General features: G+C 40.8%; 1 protein-coding gene across 2 annotated transcripts in view; it reads right to left on the bottom strand.

The window, feature by feature from the left end:
* Window positions 1-18,387, bottom strand: part of SLC7A2 (solute carrier family 7 member 2) — a 155,156-nt gene that overhangs the window by 88,069 nt on the left and 48,700 nt on the right. The window lies entirely within an intron of this gene.

Here is an 18,387-nt window from a genome sequence, read left to right on the forward strand (position 1 = left end):
ACTGGTACTTATGCAAGGTTTCTGCAAGATGGAGAACACTGGGAGCGGAGTACCAGTGACTCACCGGCACCTGCGCAGTAGGAATGTGAAGCCTGTGCCCACAGAAGGGTGGCACACTGAAGAGGATTGACAGGAGATGGGCTGCGCAGGCGCGGGATTTTCAGACAAACACCCAATGTCACAATGACAGAGTGACGCTGTGGGAGGTGATACATAGGATAATAAAGCGCGGGGTCAGAGATATCTTCCGGGCATCATCTACCCCGTAGCCTGGAAGAGGTCATTTACATAGTTGTATAAAAACGGATTTCTCAACAACAAGGCATCTGATATGAGGCATACAGGCAGGACTGTTTACAGCAGTCTATAACCTGTATGCCCATATTAATAGAGTAGATATGTCAAATGTGGTGACAAATTCCCTTTAATCCCATGTAGCCAAATTGCACAAATTACTTTATAACACGCAGTGAGCGCACTGTATGTGGATTGTCATAGAAATTACTCTATAACACGCAGTGAACTCACTGTATGTGGATTACCATAGAAATTATTCTATAACAAGCAGTGAGCGCACTGTATGTGGATTACCATAGAAATTACTCTATAACACGCAGTGAGCGCACTGTATGTGGATTACCATAGAAATTACTATATAACATGCAGTGAGCGGACTGTATGTGGATTACCATGGAAATTACTCTATAACACGCGGTGAGTGGACTGTATGTGGATTACCATAGAAATTACTCTATAACACGCAGTGAGAGCACTGTATGTGGATTACCAAAGAAATTACTATGTAACACGCAGTGAGCGCACTGTATGTGGATTACCTTAGAAATTACTCTATAACATGCAGTGAGCAGACTGTATGTGGATTACCATAGAAATTACTCTATAACGCGCAGTGAGTGCACTGTATGTGGATTACCATAGAAATTACTGTATAACACGCAGTGAGCGGACTGTATGTGGATTACCATAGAAATTACTCTATAACACACAGTGAGCACACTGTATGTGGATTACCATAGAAATTACTCTATAACACGCAGTGAGCGCACTGTATGTGGATTACCATAGAAATTACTCTATAACACGCAGTGAGTGCACTGTATGTGGATTACCATAGAAATTACTCTATAACACGCAGTGAGCGCACTGTATGTGGATTACCATAGAAATTACTCTATAACACGCAGTGAGAGCACTGTATGTGGATTACCATAGAAATTACTCTACATCACGCAGTGAGCGCACTGTATGTGGATTACCATAGAATAATCATTTAGACAGAGTCCAGATCAGGAACACAATCAACGCTCTAAACCACCCACCCATTACATATCAACTACGTTTTTTTTACATGATCAGTTGTGGAGGGCAATGCCCCCCGCTGACGTGGATTCAGTTATAGTTGCAACATTGATGGAATCTGGGCAAGAAATCACCGACTGTAAACAAGGAAATTTACGTAATATTGCGCATGGTTATGCGCCTATCGCCTGCCAAGAAAGGACAAGAAGATAAACCATTATGCAATGAATGGCTGACATGCGGCACTTTCAAAATAAATGCAATTTATATAAATTATGAATATTATGCACTTTTTGTATGAACTGTAACTATCATCATTAAAAAGAGTTTTCATGTCTTTAGCTTTTCCTACTTCGACTCCTTCTACTTGTATGAGGATACCTATAGGGTACTTTCACCTTGTGTTCTTGCCCACGTTAAGTGGTCCCGTCGAGGCTTGTGTCCGAACACCCTGAACTATGTCTGAGGGTCCGCCTCCAGTAGGAGTATATGCCTGAAAATGATGCACAACAGAGCACACATGGATTTTGTTGGTACCATTTTAGTCTATGGCCCCATCGGTGCATATGCACGAATCCTGCTTTGTGGGGGGTTTGGATGCAAGCCCCGACGGGACCAATAAACATGGGCAAGAACGCAATGTGAAAGGGGCCTTATTATCCACAAATTCCAGCAATGTGCGCGTGAGGGAAGGAGAAGCCATCAGCTGAGTCATGACATGGAGTGAGCAGACTGTATGTGGATTACCATAGAAATTACTCTATAACGCGCAGTGAGTGCACTGTATGTGGATTACCATAGAAATTACTGTATAACACGCAGTGAGCGGACTGTATGTTATACAATCATTGATTCCTATCTGATTTTGTCTCAGCTATAGAAAAAGGAAGGGGGACTAGATACTGGACAATTCCAGTATGGTAAACGTACCATGTTCCCCTGATTTTAGGGTCAAAATTGTCCAAGCTTTTAAATGGTCGCTGTGGTTTCAATCTTGCAACAATTAATAGTACATGCAAATATTAACAATTTTGTAATATAATATAAGGGAAATAGGCTTCTTTCTCCACTTGTGAACAATCTATTATCTCTCCCATCTCCTGAAATCATCATTGACTTTACAAAACTGAAAAAAAATTCAAAACTAGATGGAGTATCTGCTCACTGAGGTATCAGATTACAACTGCTTATTGAAGTCTATGGAGACGGCAGGAGGAGGAGAGGGAAGCAGAATGATATGCATAATGAAAGAGCGAGGCAGGCACAAACCATTGCTGCTGCTTTCTAGTTAGTGCGCTGAATTCACAGCTACACTGCTCAATATTGCTGTATATTATCTGTTATGTTCCTATTGCTTATGAACATGTGGCACACAATGACAGAAGAGTTTGAATGTCTTAATTCGGTATGTGCAGTGAATGGGAGACTTAATTGCAACTAGTCTCCTGTGCCCTCAAAGCGGTGTTTGCTCTGGAATTGATAGCATTAAAAAAGGTCACACTTTTCAGATAGGTACATCTATAATTGGGCTACTTGATCTCATTAGTATATTGATTTATCTCAGTCCTTGCCAGATGGCTCAGCTTAGAAGGAACACTTGTCTCCACCCTCTAGCTCAGAGGCAACTGAAAGGTGGAGGTAGTGCATGTAGAGAGGAAAACTGGTGAAAAATGTAGTGACCAGAAATGTTGCTATTCCTTATGTGCACACGTAACAGCTTATTCTAAACAGTCACCTGAAAAGGTAGGCTTTGTCAGGGTATTTGTTCACAATATTAGGGATGAGCGGACCTGTGGAAGTTCGAGTTCTGTTACCAAACCAAACTTTATATATAAGATGAAATTGTCAGCTCACCTCCTCTTCTGGTTACCGTGTCCTCCGGGCTGCAAGGATCTACTGGGTGAAAGTTATTCTGTGCAAACCAAACTTTAGTTCAAAGTTTGGTTTGAGAACTAGAACTGTACTCGAACTTGAGCCTGAACCGGACCTGAGCTTTGGAGCTGGAAAATGAAATCTCTCTCTCTATCTCTCTGCTACCAAACTGAAAATGGACTTCCAGGAGAAGTTCAGCACCGGTCACGGTACGAACCCTGAACTTTACAGTTCGGGTTTGGTCATCTCTACTCAATATGTGTATAAGATATTAGAAGATTACATTATATAAGATCATATTTGGATTATGTTTTTTTTGTATATCTCATATATGTATACAATTATCAAATATAATCTCCTACAAGGAGAATCTAAAATATTCCCTCAAAAGAAAGCATAAAAAGTCAAAGGTTACCTGAAAAGCCATGTCCAAAAGAAAGCCCTATGGTGCCTATGACAAAAGACGGATACAAAATAATAGCGCGTTTTGGAAGTAAGCGGGTGCATGGTGGCAGTGGCCGGAAGAAATGTGTATACATACAATATGGTGCTTTTACGTAAACCTCAAAACAAACCATGAAACCCTGCTGATGGCCTGAAGCTTAGTTCAAAAGGGAGTTCACTGGGAGATTAGGAGGTGTATTAAACTGGAAGGGAGCTGGCTACTGCCATTATTTGGATAAATCTGTAGAATGGTTTTGGCTCATGATCATGGAACTAATTTGTCTGGATGTCAGCTTTCTATCAGCTTCAGTGAGTCTAGACATGTGTAGTGTGGGAAAGGTACGCCTGTCACTTGTGCATAAACTCGCAAGTGGAAATAAACCATGTGACCCGGCGACCATCGGGTTTATTTAGTTTGTAGGTGAGACGTGAGATAAATCATGTACAATTCACAAAAGATTGGGGGTAATAATATAATATAAATCCAAAATGGCTTGGTGACCATATTTCACCCTACAGAATGCATACATTTTGAAGTAGATCTGTTAGATCTGATGAGACTGATGTACTTACTTTTAAAATGTATTTAAGAATGTCTGTGAAAGTTTTCGTGTCTAATATAAAAAATGTGCATTCTATGATTTCTCTTAGTTTTTCTTCATAACATGATCTTTATTCAAAAACCAAAATTGTGCAGTTTTCACACAGACCACTAGGGCTATATTAAACTCATAGGGGTCGATCCATAAAGACTGACGTAGATCACGCTCGAGCTATGTCAATCTTGACAGACTACATGGCGCCAGATTCATTAAGAGGCACATTCCACTTTAATGAATTTGGAACTTCTAGTAAGTGGCGTGTGCCTCCGTACGCTGTGCCAAGAATGCATTTCTGGCATAGAAAATGCCAGCAGATTTAATGAGTTTGACATGGGGTGTGGCAATGTCCCTGTCTCAACCAGCCCCCTCTTTAGCTCTGCACTTTTTAGCAAAACTGATCCAAAGTGGTATAAAAGCAAAAAGAATCGCAATTTTTTGCGCATATCCACTCTCGTGCTATGCCAGTTTTGACAGAGTACGCGGCACTGGATTCATTAAGACGCACATGCCACTTAATGAATTAGGCGCCACTTGTAAGTGGTGTTTGCCTCCCAACGCTGTGCCAAAAATTTTACTCCAGTCGGTGACTAGAATATAATTTCTGTGGTTGAAAATGCAGATTTAATGAATTTGACAGGTGGTGTGGAAATGCCCGTGTCAAACTTGTTCCTCCCTGTCTCCGTCCATTTTGGCAAAGCTGATCCAAAGTGGTGTAAAAGCACAAAAAGTCGCAAAATACTCCACGCTGTGCAAAAACTTTGTGACTTTTCCAAGCTTTTAAACCACTTTTGTGATAAAAAAGCTTTGATGAATCGGCCCTACAATAGCTGTCCTCTTCAGCAGGCTCATTATCATCAGAGTCAGGATTATAATGACAGGTAACACCTCTATACACAAATAATTATACAGGATCCACACAGGGTTGCCAACTTGACTTTTTCGTTTTTCAGGACAGCTTATCAAGAAATCACTTACAGACAATATTTTTTTTATGGACACATTGGAAAACCATAATAAATCTTTATGATTATCAGTGATACATGTCTACAGACCATAATTCTGATATGAAGACGTCAGCTGCGTTCACTGTAAAATGATGATAATTACAGTCATAATAATATGTATAAGTTTCTTCAGCCTTAAAAAAATCACCTTAAATTTTTTTTACAGGCTGGGCAAAAAAGTGCCCTATTCTTACGGACTGTCCTGGAATTTCTGGACGGTTGGCAACTCTGGATCCACCAATCATCATAGGTGAGATCACATCTGCCTCTGCTCCCCCTTCCTTCACAACGACTTTTGTATACACAAAGTGATGGTATATGCGTATGATATGAGATCAGTGTCGGACGGGGATGCCAAGGGCCCACCAGTAACTCTAAGTCCCCACTTTTCAGCTACATACAAATGTGACATTATCCTCAATCACAAATTTATATAACAATGAACTGGGTAGATTGTTAAAAGAATAAGATGCTGCATTTGTCTGTACATAGTGATTCAAGTATATTGTGACAAGTACTGCTCATATAAGAGGGTGGTGGCCCGCCGGAGGATTCTCCTGTTCTCCCGTGGGCCAGTCCCAGCCTGTATGAGATAGAAATGACTATTTGATTTTCCTAGACAAGAAAGAAGATTTGCCATTGTCGATATCAGTTTATTGTGTTACTGAACTTACTTTTGATACGAGTTTTTCCTCTACATGCTAGGGACGGCTCACTTGATGTCTTATGATAAACATTACGGGACTAGTCAGTATAAAACAAACATGTAAGACATGAGAGGGCAATAAGAGCTTAAGAACTCCGGTCAGAAGGGATAACAGAATCACAGGGTGTCAGACCAAGTGCCAAGAATATTAAGAAGAACAATGGCCTATATCTGCTATTTCCTTCACAACCTGAAAATCCCAGGATCACTGTTAAAACAAATTCCTGCACTGGTCGCCTCTGCTGGGAGCTTGTTAATTGCATCTACGGTCACAGAGAACAGCGACACAATGACAGCATGAGTCTTGTGTCTTCTACATGGGGAAACCAAGAAAATATCCTTTTCCATAGGAAGAAAGCGTAAAATATTTTGAAAATTCTTTGTATGACTGATATCTAAATGAGTCGATAAGATCTAGGTCAAAAGGATACTTAGATCTAAAAAAACCCCAAGTCATTTAAAGAGCACTGCAGGGGGGTGTACAGATGGACCATTCTACACTTACCTGTATTTATTTGTGCAGACATTTTTGTTTCAATAAGGATCCTGCTACAATAGAGGAGAGCTGAGAAAATCGGAACCTTTGCTCATGTTTATTCCCTCCAAGGCATAAATAGGAAGAGCTGTAATAGAATGCCCATATTGTTCTCAACGACTAAAACTGTTTCCATGAAATGATGTCGGATAGAAACCGTTTGATACTTATCAACATAAAACACATAAATGCATCCCTAAATAACACGACTATTTAATGGAGCCAAAAATAAAACTGAATTAAGAACTGCAAATGTCAGGTGCAGGGCATTGTGGAAAATTAGGAAAAGGAAGTTCCTGCACCTTTAGTGCTGGAAAAATGTTGATGAAAAAGAACCACTGTATCAAAAGTATCTACGACCAGTTACAGAATATAACAAGGACAGTTCTTTCACATATTAGACTGATATATACCCCAAATACATTTTTACTTGAGAACTGTGCAGCAAGTCGATACTTTTTTACAGATTTTGGGTGAAAGGGGAAATACAATTAAAAGGGGTTCACCCTTTAAGTTACTGGTCAAAGGCGAAAATCACAAGTACAAACTAGAGCCAATTTTAAAGAAGGCCTATGTTTTTGTCGTGTAGGTGGAAACTGTGGTACCCGAGGAAACTCGTGCAAACACGAGAAGAACATATAAATGTTACCCTAGTTTGATTCCAACCTGAAACCCCAGTGCTGTAAGACAACCCTAATAATGACTGAATATAATGAAATCTCTAAATTAAATTATCCTAATACTCATTTATAAATTAAATAATTAAATATCTTGATAAACTGATTTATCCATTTGTCAACAATAGATTGTAAGACCATAAACTTGTATCTGAATGCTTATTAGTCTAGGAATTATATTAGGTTACTGTTCTCTATGGGAGCTTATGTAATACCAAGCTAACACCCCTAACAGTAAACTGCAAAATACTCTATTAGGCACTTATTTAAGCTTACATCTCCTTCATAGAAGCATAATTCTATAAAAGAGTAAAAAAAATAGAAAAATGAGTTTTCAGCAGCATGCAAGACATTCTGCATGGTACTTCACAAATAGACAGGGGCTCATCTCTTTTTGGCAAGGGCGTAACTATAGTGAGGGTTGGAGTTACAGTCCTACCAGGGTCATTGAGCCTATGGTAGTCCAGAAGCTTCCTCTGGCTCGTATGAAAAGACCAATACTAATATAGACCCATGATAGTTGGGGACTGTGTTGGAGATTTCACATTGGGATCCATGAGCTTCAAGTTATGCCACTACCTTCTGGCCCACCTCTGTATTCAGTTGGCCCAAGTCAAAAGAAATGATCCAGTCTAATCAATCTAACTGCTTTATTGTTTTTCTACCTACTTCTGTTTTGATGACATTTCGTTTGAGAATCCCCAGTGCACTCAAACGAGATGTCATCAAGGCTGAAGTCACAACTGCAACCTCTGTCCTCAACCTGAAACGAAGCATCATCAGTGACGTCCATTTCAGGGCTAGGCTTGTTCCTACTTTACTGAGCATGCGTCGGTTGTCAATTCTGACATATACTCAGTATGAGATAACTTGTCACTGTGCGATATTCTTTTCAGTGCACAGTGACAGTGCACTAGCTCGCCGGCTCTAATGGGAAGTGACGAACTGGCAAGAGAGCTCACTGTCAGTGAGCAATGTAAGGAGAGAGAGCAGTGAGCAGTGGGAGCAGAGACCAGCCCCACGCCTAAACAGTTGTAACTTTTGGGAAGGGGCTGTTCACGGCTCTACCTGTTCTACTCGCAACATTCTCTCCTTACAGTGTGCACTGACAGTGCACTCTCTTGACGGCTCATCACTTCTCATTAGTGCCGGCGAGGGAGTGCACTGTGCTTTAAAAAGAATACCACACAATGACAAGGAAACTCGTACTAAGCTCACGTCAAATTGACAAACGTCGCAAGCTCAGTAGAGTAGGAACTATCCCAGCCCCTGAAATGGATGTCACTGATGACGCTTTGTTTTAGGGTTGCACCAGAGGCTGCGGCAGTGACTGCAGCTTCTGCCTCCTTATATTGTCCCATTTGAGTATTCCAGCATGCACTGGGGATTCTCAAACGAAAAGTCATCAAAATGTAAGTAGATAAAAAAAAAATAAAGCAGTTAGATAGAGTAAAGAGGGAACAGTAGGGACTTTTAAATTAAGGTTTCTTAAAAAAGCTGTTAGATTATCACAATAAATAGACAGACATGTAAGATTAAGATCAATATTAGTTTCAGACCTCCCCTTATTTTATCTTGTTTCTTGTGCACTAGCACTCTAAGGGGGTAAAAGAGAGGAGGAGGCAAAATGAATGAATATTTTTATTTGTGTTTTTTTCTTTCCATTTAAGACTGTGCCCTTTCACACTAATACACAATTTTGAAAATGTAAAATCTCTTGCACCAGTAGTAACAAGCTGTGGATGTAATCAAATGAGGGACATCTTATGACCATATTAGTTGCAATCTCTAAATGATTCAGTAATTGCTTGTTTTTACATGCCATTAGATGATAGGGTATTTCAGTAAAATCAAGTTATCACCTATTCACAAAATAGGCAATAACTACTAGCAGTACCATAAAGAATGAATGCAGCCGCAAGGCTCATATTTCTGCCCAGCCTCTACACAGATGTCTTGACCCTGTGCCAGTCATTACACGCATTACCCCTCTGCTGCGGAATACAAAATAAACTTATCATTCTCATCCACAATGCTCTCCACAGTGTTGTACCACACTTCATCTCCTCCCTACCAGGCCTCTCAATTCTGCTAACTATCTCAGACTAATATCCTCCATAATCCAAAACTCTTATTCTCAGCTCCGATAGTTTTCTCATACTGCACCAGTTCTGTGGAGTGCGCTACTCTAGACAAGTCAAACAATTCTCAGTGTCCACAGTTTTAAGAGTGCCTTAAAAACACATCTCTTTATGCAGGTCTATCACTTTATGTCTCAAATCTAGCTTTTCTCAGTTCTCCTTCCCTACAATTTTCCTCCTGGTCCCTTCTTTGATCTTTTTCCAAACACACCTTGTACTCCGTAATAGAGATGAGTGGTGTTCGACTCGAACTGTTCACCACTCTCAAATTCGAGCTGTTTTGGGCGGTGTTCAAGTCGTTCGATGAACGCGAACGATTTGCAAAAAATTCGGCTGTTCGAGGTTATGTTCGATAACTGTTCGTGCACCGAAAGCGTAACTGGATTTTTTCACATCATGCAGGGATTGTCTGCCACTCACTGTAATGTCACAGCCATGGTGGTTGTGGCATTACAGTGCTTGCCCAAATCGATGGGAACAGTGCTCACAGTGAAACATGAAAAGCCGGCAATTCAGCAGCGGCGTACACCGGTACCCGACAATTTAGAACAGAAAGAATAGAGCATCACACATAGATTAGATAGATAGAAACATGTCAGTCACATATATAAGAAGTACAGTGACAGTGTTGGTTACTGTACTTGTCATTTAGTGTTAAAGGATTTATTAAAAAAAATAATAGTGTTTTCATGCACCGTCTCTTTAAAAAAGCTGGCCGGCAATTCAGCATCGGTACCCGACAATTTAGAACAGAAAGAATAGAGCATCACACATAGATTAGATAGATAGAAACATGTCAGTCACATATATAATAAGTACAGTGATAGTGTTGATTACTGTACTTGTCATTTAGTGTTACAATAAAGGATTTATTAAAAAAAAAATTGGCATGGGGTTCCCCGTAATTTTAGTCTCTAGCGGAGGTTAAGCAGATGGCTGGGGCAGATGTTTGAAGCCTGGGAAGGGGGTAATACCCACGGAGCTTCCCAGGCTACTAATATCAGCCCCCAGCTGAATACCTAGCCTTTACTAGCTATTAAAATGGGGTACCCCAAAAAAATTGACGTGGGGTCCCCCCTATTTTAATAGCTAGCAAAGGCTAGGCAGACAGCTGGGGGCTGATATAATAGCCCAGGATGGGTGCCATGAATATTGGCCCCCTCCCAGGCTAGAAACACGAGCCGTCAGCCGCCCCAGAAATGGCGCATCCATAGGATGCGCCAATTCGGGAACTTAGCCTCGCTCTTCCCACTGCCCTGTAGCGGTAGCAGTGGGGTAATAGGGCTGGGGTTGATGTCAGCTTATAATGCCAGCTGACATCAAGCCCAGGTTAGTAATGGAGAGGAGTCTATAAGACACCCCCATTACTAACCCCATAGTCAAAGTTAAAAAAAACCACAAACACCCAGAATAAAGTCCTTTAATTGAAATAAACACACAATTCTTTATTGTTCTAAATTAAACCATACTTACCATCACGCCCATTCCAGCTGAAGCCAACGATCTCCTGCAATAAAAGTAAAATAATAAACCAACATGCATGCCTGCGCTTCTCAGTGTCTGCAGCATGGCAAGCTGGATGGCAGCTTTCGGCTGCGATCCAGCCTGTCATGTGAATGTAGCAGAACTAGAGCCGTCCTGGGAACCATGGAAAGGTAAGGATGATGTTGGTTTATCATTTTACTTTTAATGCAGGAGATCTTTGGCTTCAGCTGGAATGGGCGTGATGGTAAGTATGGTTTAATTTAGAACAATAAAGAATTGTGTGTTTATTTCAATTAACCCCTTAACAACACTTGACGTACTAATACGCGTCTGTGCCCTGGGACTTAAGAGCCAGACCCGTATTAGTACGTCATGGCGATCGCGCACGCACACAGGCTGTGCGGGCGCGATCGCCGCCGGGTGTCAGCTGATTGTCACAGCTGACACCCGATACTATGTGCAGGGAGCGGTCCTGCACCACTCCCAGCACATTAACCCCCACGATGCTGAGATCGAAGTCGATCGAAGTCGATCGCTGCATTGCGGGGGCAAGGGGAGGTGATCGCAGATACTCACCTCCTCTTCCGGCTTTCAGCGCTGTCTGCAAAGGCTTCCCGGGTGTTGCCATGACGACCCGATGTCGTCATGACAACATCTGGGTCACCAGACAGCAGGAAGATTGTTTGGACATGCGCAGTGCATCTACAAACAATCTTCTCCTTGTCCAGCGCTGACAGCCTGCATGGCACAGGGATGGTGCTGCATTCCTGTGCCATGCAGGCGATCAGAGAAAAAAAAGTAATAAAGTATATAAACTTTCAGAAAGTGAAAAAAAAAAAAAATTGCAAAAATATAAAAAAAATAAAAAAAATAATCCACCAAAAATAAAAATATAATGTACCCATCAATAAATATTATTATAAAAAAAAAACAAAAAAAACAATAAAAGTACACATATTTGGTATCACCACGTCCGGAACAACCTGACCTATAAAACTGTCCCACTAGTTAACCCCTTCAGTGAACACAGTAAAAAAAAACAAAACAAAAACAAAGCAAAAAACAATGCTTTATCACCATACCGCCAAACACAAAATGGAATAACACACGATCAAAAAGACAAATATAAATAAAAATGGTACCGCTGAAAACGTCATCTCGTCCCACAAAAAGCAAGCCGCCATACAGCTCCATCAGCCGAAAAATAAAAAAGTTATAGCTCTCAGAATAAAGCTATGCTAAAAAATAATTTTTTCTATAAAATTGCTTTTATTATGTAAAAGTGCAAAACATAGAAAAACGATATAAATGTGGTACCGCTGTAAACGTACTGACCCGAAGAATAAAGCTGCCTTATCAATTTTACCACACGCGGAACAGCATATAAAAAAAAAAAAAACAATTCCTGAATTGTTGGTTTTTGTTTATTCTGCCTCCCAAAAATCGGAATAGAAAGCGATAAAAAAATGTCACGTGCCTGAAAATGGCACCAATAACAACGTCAACTCATCCCGCAAAAAACGAGCCGTCACATGACTGTCTGCCAAAATCTGGAAAAATTATAGCTCTCAAAATATGGCGATGCAAAAACTAGATTTTACAAAAAATGCGTCTTTTAGTGTGTGACAGCTGTCAGTCATAAAAACCGGATATGATTCTGGTATTGCTGTAATCACACCGACCCGAAGAATAAGGTCGTCTAATCACTTATACCGCACGAGGAACGGCGTCAAAAATAAACTCTTGGGTTAGGATTGGGCTAGGGTTAGGGCTGGGTTTGGGGTTAGGGTTGTGCTAGGGTTAGGGTTGTGCTAGGGTTAGGGTTGTGCTAGGGTTGGGGCTGGGGTTGGGGTTAGGGTTGGGGTTAGGGTTGTGATGGGGTTGGGATTTTTTTCAAAAGTAAGAATAAAAGATCACGATATGGCGACTAGTGTTGAGCGCAAGTGCTCGCTACTTGAGTTTGCATCGGGTGCTCTGGCATGCATTGAGTATTGTGGGTATTTGAGTGACATGCTCGAGTCTCTGCCCCATATGCTTCGCGGCCAAAAAAACTTTACGGGGATTGCCTGCCATGCACGAGCGATCCCCACATGTTTTTTTTTGGGTGTCTAATTACCGTGAAACATGCGGAGCAGGGACTCGAGCATGTCACTCGAGCACACGCTGTACATGGTGCATACCTGAGTACCCGATGCAAACTCAAGTAGCGAGCACTTGTGCTCAAGACTAATGACAACTTATTCAATATGATGACCTAATGTAAACAAATTCTGTGTCGTACCCCCAGGTGCTTCACAAATTGATTCATAAAAATGAAAAAGTGTTTTTTTTTCACTTTTTCATTTTTACGAATCAATTTGTGAAGCACCTGGGGGTTCCAAGTGCTCACTATGCATCTAGATAGGTGCCTTGGGGGGTCTAGTTTCCAAAATGGGGTCACTTGTGGGGGAGCTCCAATGTTTGGGCACACAGGGGCTCTCCAAACGCAACATGGTGTCCGCTAACAATTTGAGCAGATTTTCCATTCAATTTGTTAGCGGATACCATGTTGCATTTGGAGAGTCCCTGTGTGCCAAACATTGGAGCTCCCCAACAAGTGACCCCATTTTGAAAACTAGACCCCCCAAGGCACCTATCTAGATGCATAGTGAGCACATGGAACCCCTAGGTGCTTCACAAATTGATTCGTAAACATGAAAAAGTGAAAAAAAAAACACTTTTTCATTTTTACGAATCAATTTGTGAGGCACCTGGGGGTTCCAAGTGCTCATTATGCATCTAGATAGGTGCCTTGGGGGGTCTAGTTTCCAAAATGTGGTCACTTGTGGGGGAGCTCCAATGTTTGGGCACACAGGGGCTCTCCAAACACAACATGGCGTCCGCTAATTATTCAAGCAAATTTTACAATCAAAAAGTCAAATGGCGCTCCTTCCCTTCCGAGCCCTGCCGTGCGCCCAAACAGTGTTTTTTCCCCACATATTGGGTTTCTTCGTGCCCAGGGGAAATTGCACAACAAATTTTGGGGTCCATTTTTTCTTGTTACCCCTGTGAAAATAAAAAAAATTGGGTCTAAAGTAACATTTTTGTGAAAAAAGTTAAATGTTCATTTTTTTCTTCCACATTCCAAAAATTCCTGTGAAGCACCTGAAGGGTTAATAAAGTTCTTGAATGTGGTTTTGAGCACCTTGAGGGGTGCAGTTTTTAGAATGGTGTCACTTTTGGGTATTTTCTGTCATAAAGACCTCTCAAAGTGACTTCAAATGTGATGTGGTCCCTAAAAAAATGGTTTTGTAAATTTTGTTGGAAAATTGAGAAATCGCTGGTCAACTTTTAACCCTTATAGCTCCCTAACAAAAAAAAATTTGGGTTCCAAAATTGTGCTGATGTAAAGTAGACATGTGGTAAATGTTATTTATTAACTCTTTTGTGTGACATATCTCTCTGATTTAAGGGCATAAAAATTCAAATTTTGAAAATTGCAAAATTTTCAAAATTTTTGCCAAATTTCCGTTTTTTTCACAAATAAACGCAAGTGATATCGAAGAAATTTTACCACAATCATGAAGTACAATATGTCACGAAAAAACAGTCTCAGAATCAGGGGGATCCGTTGAAGCGTTCCAGAGTAATTACCTCATTAAGTGACAGTGGTCAGAATTGTAAAAATTGGCCTGGTCATTAATGTGCAAACCACCCTCGGGGCTTAAGGGGTTAAAGGACTTTATTCTGGGTGTTTGTGTTTTTTTTTAACTTTGACTATGGGGTTAGTAATGGGAGTGTCTTATAGCCGCCTTCCATTACTAACCTGGGCTTGATGTCAGCTGGCATTATAAGCTGACATCAACCCCAGCCCTATTACCCCACTGCCACCGCTACAGGGCAGTGGGAAGAGCGAGGCTAAGTGCCAGAGTTGGCGCATCCTATGGATGCGCCATTTCTGGGGTGGCTGACGGCTGGTGTTTCTAGCCTGGGAGGGGGCCAATATTCATGGCACCCTTCCTGGGCTATTAATATCAGCCCCCAACTGTCTGCCTAGCCTTTGCTAGCTATTAAAATAGGGGGGACCCCACGTCATTTTTTTGGGGGTCCCCCATTTTAATAGCTAGTAAAGTCTAGGTATTCAGCTGGGGGCTGATATTAGTAGCCTGGGAAGCTCCGTGGGTATTACCCCCTTCCCAGGCTTCAAACATCTGCCCCAGCCGTCTGCTTAACCTCCGCTAGAGACTAAAATTATGGGGAACCCCAAGCCAATTTTTTTTTAAATAAATCCTTTATTGTAACACTAAATGACAAGTACAGTAATCAACACTATCATTGTACTTATTATATATGTGACTGACATGTTTCTATCTATCTAATCTATGTGCGATGCTCTATTCTTTCTGTTCTAAATTGTCGGGTACCGATGCTGAATTGCCGGCCGGCTTTTTTGAAGAGAGTGTCTTCTGAGCAGTTTGTCAGCTTTTGGACACCTTTGAAGGTGTTTTCTATGTGTTTTTATTTGCCTGCCATTGGTTTTAACGGTGTTCGACGGTGTTCTAAGGTGTTCGACGAACAGTTCCACGAACATCCCGGTGTTCGATGAACCGAACCGAACCCGAACACTACGGGGGTGGCTCAACACTACTCAGTAACACTTTGTGTCTGGACATACACAGATATTGGCTGGTGACCAGGTCGTGCCACTTTACATGAATACCCTTATTTTATATAAAGATGGCTGAACCATACAATATAAGTACTTTTTATCTTTGTCTTCCCACATAGATACTTAGTTCATGCTAGTAGGGCCCTCACCCTTATTCTCTGAATATTGTTTTCCTCTGTAATGTCTTTATTGTTTGTACATGTCCGCTCTGAATTGTAAAGTGCTGCGGAATATGTTGGTGTGATATAAACAAAATCTTTGGTTGGACCCCACCAATCCTGTGGGAATCTTGATTTTACTATATAAATTGATTATACTGGATTATCACTTTAACTGCTTACCGACATATGACCCAGCGGTACGTCATATGTATGCTCCCTGACTTTGATCCTGGCTAGCATGCCAAGCCCACATCTTTCAACACATGATGACTTATTTAATCAGCCATCATATGCCTCCAGCAGCCACAAGTGAAGTGGAGCTCTGCTTGCAGCTGTTAACCTGTTAAATCCCCTGTCAATCTCTGACAGCGACATTTCATACGCGCTGGCAAGGGGGCATATCTTTACACCCGCCAATCGGTGCGCCCATGACGTGATTTCAGGCCACCGATGTGTTGTTATGACAGGCGGGGTCTGCTGAAGACCCTTGTGCTCATTATTACGATCATCCTGTGAAAGCCAGTGTTTAGCTGGCGTTCATAAGAGATTGTGAATTTAGCTATACATAGCACTGCTCATGCACTGCTATGTATAGCAAAAGTGATCAGACAATCACAGCTTCAAGTCCCCTAAGGGGACTATTAAGAAGAGTAAAAAGTAAAAAAAAAATATTTAAAAAAAAAAAGTTCAAATCACCCCCCTTTTTCCTCATTAAAAATAAAACAATGAAAACATTAAAAATGCACATATTTGTTATCACTGCATTCATAAAAGTCCAATCTATCAAAATATAACATAAATGAATCCAATCGGTAAATGATATAATGAGAAGGTGGATTAAAACGCCAGGATTACGTTTTATGGGCGCCACAACATTGAAATAAAATGCAAAACATCGTATCTTCCCCAAAATGGTATCTATAAAAACGTCTGCTCAGGGTGCAAAGAATAAGCCCTCACCCAGCCCCAAATCCTGAAGAATGAAAATATTATGGGTCTCCAAAAATGGTGACACAAGGAAGGTATTATTTTTTTTACAAATTAATTCATTTTTTTTCACCTCTTAGATAGAGAAAAACTATGCATTTTTGGTATCTGCGTACTCATACTGACCTGGAGAATCATACTGCCAGGTCAGTTTTACCATATAGTGAACATGGTAAATAAAAAAAAACAAAAACAATTGTGAAATTGCACGTTTTTTGTAGTGTCAATGTACTTGGAATTTTTTTCCTGCATTCAAGTGCAGCACATGATAAAATGAATGATGTCATTCCAAAGTACAACTCGTCCCGCAATAAACAAGCCATCATACGGCTATATTGATGGAAAAATAAAAAAAAGGTATGGCCCTAGGAAGAAAGGGAGGAAAAAACGAATATGGAAAAATGGAAAATGGCCACTGCGAGAAGGGGTTAAAGTTGTAGGTCTTTAAAATATCAATAAATCTAAACTCTTTGGCAAGAATCTTGTAATTTAACCAAGAATGGTAGCTGTTAGGCCAGATGGCATTATGAAGAAGAGAAGACTCCCCAGTCAGAGATGGCCCAATACGCGGTAAACAAGTCTCAGTGTCTCAAGCATTTATCACATCACCAAAGACACTGTAGCTGTGATATTTAGGCAGCCTGGTCTGCTGTTATGTGCTTTTAAACTAAAATTTACTTGCGGATAAGAGAGATAAATGAAAATTTCTTAAAAGAAGAAATGATGTTCCATCTGGTGCTCTGGAAAATCTAAATCCCAAATACAGGAGTAAAACAGATGACATTACATGGTTTGTGTCATAAGGATTGCCAGCAGAAGATTAATATACACTACATTAACGCTCACAGGACAAACATGAGCAGAGCATAGCACAATGTTCTACAAGCTTTTTCCATGTCTACAGAGAGAAAATTGGAGAAATTTCATTAAAGAAGAAGAAACTCTCTCAGTAGCATAAATATGAGACTACTGTTTGACAAAGATTTCCTTTTACAAAATAACCTGATTTATCTGATGAACTGATCTTATGCTTCCTCCATATTCATTTTACATTTTGCCAAGTAGTGGTTGCTAACTATAAAAACCTATGTGACTTATTGAAGCCGCTTCTGTCTGGATTCCAGACGGAAGTTGTAGTGGGTCGCTGAACTGGGTAATAGCCGTGTGGGCACGTGGCGGTCTACGCTGCAAGTCCACTGCAGAATTCGGAGGGTCACCTTGGATTTCTGTCGCAGATTCAAGTGCCAATCAAGCGTAAAGTGAAAAATCCTCTATATAAAAATGCGGTTAGGTTTTAACTTCATTGTGCTCGATCTCTGCAGCTGCACTGTATTCAGCCTGCAGATAAAGGAGCTGACTTCCCTCTCTGTCAAAGCACAATCTCAAGCACCAATTGCCGGTGGACCCTCATGCCTAGTCACTGTCCCTACAGCCAGGTCTCGACACCCCCCATTCACTAGTCACTGCAGAGGAGCCAATAGAAATAATTTTTTGTCCTATTTATCAGGAAGAGAGCAGAGCCTCTGTGTTTCAGTATAGCCAGGAAAGCTAGATTCCCTCTGCAGGGAATGTAACTGGTCACTTGGTCACCGACTTTCTTTCAGTATATGTGTGTGTATATGACAAACAGACATTATTAATATTTATGATCTGTGTTGCATACAATAAAAAAATCTAGTTTGGAACAAATCAAGCCAGACATGTCACTCGAAGCAAGGATCACCAAGCTATGACTTGCCTACTTTGGACACATCATGCGAAGAGAGCAATCACTCGAGAAAAATATAATGGTTGGAACAATAGAA

The sequence above is a fragment of the Phyllobates terribilis genome, unplaced genomic scaffold (genome assembly GCF_046119375.1).
Source record: "Phyllobates terribilis strain yellow unplaced genomic scaffold, ASM4611937v1 Scaffold_1__5_contigs__length_1240528914, whole genome shotgun sequence".
In the NCBI taxonomy this organism is placed as follows: Eukaryota; Metazoa; Chordata; class Amphibia; order Anura; family Dendrobatidae; genus Phyllobates; species Phyllobates terribilis.